The sequence below is a fragment of the Pristiophorus japonicus genome, unplaced genomic scaffold (genome assembly GCF_044704955.1).
Source record: "Pristiophorus japonicus isolate sPriJap1 unplaced genomic scaffold, sPriJap1.hap1 HAP1_SCAFFOLD_459, whole genome shotgun sequence".
Taxonomy (NCBI): Eukaryota; Metazoa; Chordata; class Chondrichthyes; family Pristiophoridae; genus Pristiophorus; species Pristiophorus japonicus.
The window spans coordinates 52,401-57,640 of record NW_027254362.1 but is presented as its reverse complement, the minus strand read 5'-3'; positions in this window follow the sequence as shown (position 1 = coordinate 57,640).

Genomic DNA, 5,240 nt, shown 5'->3' with positions numbered 1-5,240 from the left:
GCTCAAGGGGTTGAATGGGCCTCCGTTCCTGTGTAACAGACTCGAGGGGCTGAATGGCCTCCTCCTGTTCATGTGTAATAGGCTCGAGGGGCTGAATGGCTGACTTGTACTCCTGTGTAACAGGCTTGAAAGGCTGAATGGACCTCCTGTTCCTGTGTAGCAGGCTCGAGGGGTTGAATGGCCTCCTCCTGTTCCTGTGTAACAGGCTCGAGTGGCTGAATGGCCTCCTCCTGTTGCTCTGTAACAGGCTCGAGTGGCTGAATGGCCTCCTCCTGTTCCTCTGTAACAGGCTCGAGGGGTTAAATGGCCCCCAGTTTCTGTGTAACATTCTTGAGAGGCTGAATGGGTCTCCTGTTCCTGTGTAACAGGCTCAAGGGGTTGAATGCCTCTGTTCCTGTGTAACAGGCTCAAGGGGCTGAATGGCCACCTCCTGTTCCTGTGTATCAGGTTCAAGGGGCTGAATGGTCTCCTCCTGTTCCTATGTAACAGGCTCGAGCGACTGAATGGCCTCCTGTTCCTGTGTAACAGGCTCGAGCGACTGAATGGCCTCCTGTTCCTGTGTAACAGGCTCGAGGGGCTGAATGGCCTCCTCCTGTTCCTGTGTAATAGGCTCGAGGGGCTGAAATGCCTCCTCCTGTTGCTGTGTAACAGGCTCAAGGAGTTGAATGGCCTCCTCCTGTTCCTGTGTAACACGCTCGAGGGGCAGAATGGCCTCCTCTTGTTCCTGTGTAACACGCTCGAGGGGCAGAATGGCCTCCTCCTGTTCCTGTGTAACAGGCTCGAGCGGCTGAACGGCCCCCTGTTTCTGTATAACAGTCTTGAGAGGCTGAATGGGCCTCCTGTTCCTGTGTAATCGGATCGAGTGGCTGAATGGCCACCTCCTGTTCCTGTGCAACAGGCTCGAGGGGCTGAATGTCTCCCTCCTGTTCCTGTGCAATGGGCCTCCTACTCCTGTGTAACAGGCTCGAGGGGCTGAATGGCCTCCTCCTGTTCCTGTGTAACAGGCTCGAGGAGTTGAATGGACTCCTCCTGTTCCTGTGTAATCGGATCGAGTGGCTGAATGGCCTCCTCCTGTTCCTGTGTAACAGGCTCGAGGGGCTGAATGGCCTCCTCCTGTTCCTCTGTAACAGGCTCGAGGGGTTAAATAGCCCCCAGTTTCTGTGTAACATTCTTGAGAGGCTGAATGGGTCTCCTGTTCCTGTGTAACTGGCTCAAGGGGTTGAATGGGCCTCTGTTCCTGTGTAACAGGCTCAAGGGGTTGAATGGGCCTCTGTTCCTGTGTAACAGGCTCGAGGGGCTGAATGGTGTCCTCCTGTTCCTGTGTAACAGGCTCGAGGGGTTGAATGGCCTCCTCCTGTTCCTCTGTAACAGGCTCGAGGGGTTGAATGGCCTCCTCCTGTTCCTGTGTAACAGGCTCGAGGGGCTGAATGGCTCCCTCCTGTTCCTGTGTTACAGGCTCGAGGGGCTGAATGGCCTCCTCCTGTTCCTGTGTAACAGGCTCGAGGGGTTGAATGGCCTCCTCCTGTTCCTCTGTAACAGGCTCGAGGGGCTGAACGCCTGCCTCCTGTTCCTGTGTAACAGGCTCGAGGGGCTGAATGGCTCCCTCCTGTTCCTGTGTAACAGGCTCGAGGGGCTGAATGGCCTCCTCCTGTTCATGTGTAACAGGCTCGAGGAGTTGAATGGACTCCTCCTGTTCCTGTGTAACAGGCTCGAGTGGCTGAATGGCCTCCTCCTGTTCCTGTGTCACAGGCTCGAGGGGCTGAATGGACTCCTCCTGTTCCTGTGTAACAGGCTCGAGTGGCTGAATGGCCTCCTCCTGTTCCTCTGTAACAGGCTCGAGCGGCTGAACGGCCTCCTCCTGTTCCTGTGTAACAGGCTCAAGATTCTGAATGGCCTCTTTCTGTTCCTGTGTAATAGGCTCGAGAGGCTGAATGGCCTCCTCCTGTTCCTGTGTAATAGGCTCGAGAGGCTGAATGGCATCCTCCTGTTCCTCTGTAACAGGCTCGAGGGGCTGAATGGCCCCCAGTTTCTGTGTAACATTCTTGAGAGGCGAATGGGTCTCCTGTTCCTGTCTAACAGGCTCAAGGGGTTGAATGGGCCTCTGTTCCTATGCAACAGGCTCGAGCGACTGAATGGCCTCCTGTTCCTGTGTAACAGGCTCGAGGGGCTGAATGGCACCCTCCTGATCCTGTGCAATGGGCCTCCTGTTCCTGTGTAACAGTCTTGAGAGGCTGAATGGTCCTCCTTTTCCGGTGTAATCGGCTCGAGGGGCTGAATGGCTGTCTCATACTCCTGTGCAACAGGCTCGAGGGGCTGAATGGCCCCCTGTTCCTGTGGAACAGTCGAGTGGTTGAATGGTCCTCCTGTTCCTGTGTAACAGGCTCAAGGGGTTGAATGGGCCTCCGTTCCTGTGTAACAGACTCGAGGGGCTGAATGGCCTCCTCCTGTTCATGTGTAATAGGCTCGAGGGGCTGAATGGCTGACTTGTACTCCTGTGTAACAGGCTTGAAAGGCTGAATGGACCTCCTGTTCCTGTGTAGCAGGCTCGAGGGGTTGAATGGCCTCCTCCTGTTCCTGTGTAACAGGCTCGAGTGGCTGAATGGCCTCCTCCTGTTCCTCTGTAACAGGCTCGAGTGGCTGAATGGCCTCCTCCTGTTCCTCTGTAACAGGCTCGAGGGGTTAAATGGCCCCCAGTTTCTGTGTAACATTCTTGAGAGGCTGAATGGGTCTCCTGTTCCTGTGTAACAGGCTCAAGGGGTTGAATGGGCCTCTGTTCCTGTGTAACAGGCTCAAGGGGCTGAATGGCCACCTCCTGTTCCTGTGTATCAGGTTCAAGGGGCTGAATGGTCTCCTCCTGTTCCTATGTAACAGGCTCGAGCGACTGAATGGCCTCCTGTTCCTGTGTAACAGGCTCGAGCGACTGAATGGCCTCCTGTTCCTGTGCAACAGGCTCGAGGGGCTGAATGGCCTCCTCCTGTTCCTGTGTAATAGGCTCGAGGGGCTGAATGGCCTCCTCCTGTTGCTGTGTAACAGGCTCAAGGAGTTGAATGGCCTCCTCCTGTTCCTGTGTAACACGCTCGAGAGGCAGAATGGCCTCCTCCTGTTCCTGTGTAACACGCTCGAGGGGCAGAATGGCCTCCTCCTGTTCCTGTGTAACAGGCTCGAGCGGCTGAACGGCCCCTGTTTCTGTATAACAGTCTTGAGAGGCTGAATGGGCCTCCTGTTCCTGTGTAATCGGATCGAGTGGCTGAATGGCCTCCTCCTGTTCCTGTGTAACAGGCTCGAGGAGTTGAATGGACTCCTCCTGTTCCTGTGTAATCGGATCGAGTGGCTGAATGGCCTCCTCCTGTTCCTGTGTAACATTCTTGAGAGGCTGAATGGGTCTCCTGTTCCTGTGTAACAGGCTCAAGGGGTTGAATGGGCCTCTGTTCCTGTGTAACAGGCTCAAGGGGTTGAATGGGCCTCTGTTCCTGTGTAACAGGCTCGAGGGGCTGAATGGTGTCCTCCTGTTCCTGTGTAACAGGCTCGAGGGGTTGAGTGGCCTCCTCCTGTTCCTCTGTAACAGGCTCGAGGGGTTGAATGGCTCCCTCCTGTTCTTGTGTTACAGGCTCGAGGGGCTGAATGGCTCCCTCCTGTTCTTGTGTTACAGGCTCGAGGGGCTGAATGGCCTCCTCCTGTTCCTGTGTAACAGGCTCGAGGGGTTGAATGGCCTCCTCCTGTTCCTCTGTAACAGGCTCGAGGGGCTGAACGCCTGCCTCCTGTTCCTGTGTAACAGGCTCGAGGGGCTGAATGGCTCCCTCCTGTTCATGTGTAATAGGCTTGAAAGGCTGAATGGACCTCCTGTTCCTGTGTAGCAGGCTCGAGGGGTTGAATGGCCTCCTCCTGTTCCTGTGTAACAGGCTCGAGTGGCTGAATGGCCTCCTCCTGTTCCTCTGTAACAGGCTCGAGTGGCTGAATGGCCTCCTCCTGTTCCTCTGTAACAGGCTCGAGGGGTTAAATGGCCCCCAGTTTCTGTGTAACATTCTTGAGAGGCTGAATGGGTCTCCTGTTCCTGTGTAACAGGCTCAAGGGGTTGAATGCCTCTGTTCCTGTGTAACAGGCTCAAGGGGCTGAATGGCCACCTCCTGTTCCTGTGTATCAGGTTCAAGGGGCTGAATGGTCTCCTCCTGTTCCTATGTAACAGGCTCGAGCGACTGAATGGCCTCTTGTTCCTGTGTAACAGGCTCGAGCGACTGAATGGCCTCCTGTTCCTGTGTAACAGGCTCGAGGGGCTGAATGGCCTCCTCCTGTTCCTGTGTAATAGGCTCGAGGGGCTGAAATGCCTCCTCCTGTTGCTGTGTAACAGGCTCAAGGAGTTGAATGGCCTCCTCCTGTTCCTGTGTAACACGCTCGAGGGGCAGAATGGCCTCCTCCTGTTCCTGTGTAACACGCTCGAGGGGCAGAATGGCCTCCTCCTGTTCCTGTGTAACAGGCTCGAGCGGCTGAACGGCCCCCTGTTTCTGTATAACAGTCTTGAGAGGCTGAATGGGCCTCCTGTTCCTGTGTAATCGGATCGAGTGGCTGAATGGCCACCTCCTGTTCCTGTGCAACAGGCTCGAGGGGCTGAATGTCTCCCTCCTGTTCCTGTGCAATGGGCCTCCTACTCCTGTGTAACAGGCTCGAGGGGCTGAATGGCCTCCTCCTGTTCCTGTGTAACAGGCTCGAGGAGTTGAATGGACTCCTCCTGTTCCTGTGTAATCGGATCGAGTGGCTGAATGGCCTCCTCCTGTTCCTGTGTAACAGGCTCGAGGGGCTGAATGGCCTCCTCCTGTTCCTCTGTAACAGGCTCGAGGGGTTAAATAGCCCCCAGTTTCTGTGTAACATTCTTGAGAGGCTGAATGGGTCTCCTGTTCCTGTGTAACAGGCTCAAGGGGTTGAATGGGCCTCTGTTCCTGTGTAACAGGCTCAAGGGGTTGAATGGGCCTCTGTTCCTGTGTAACAGGCTCGAGGGGCTGAATGGTGTCCTCCTGTTCCTGTGTAACAGGCTCGAGGGGTTGAATGGCCTCCTCCTGTTCCTCTGTAACAGGCTCGAGGGGTTGAATGGCCTCCTCCTGTTCCTCTGTAACAAGCTCGAGGGGCTGAACGCCTGCCTCCTGTTCCTGTGTAACAGGCTCGAGGGGCTGAATGGCTCCCTCCTGTTCCTGTGTAACAGGCTCATGGATCTTAATGGCCTCCTCCTTCTCCTGTGTAACAGGCTCGAG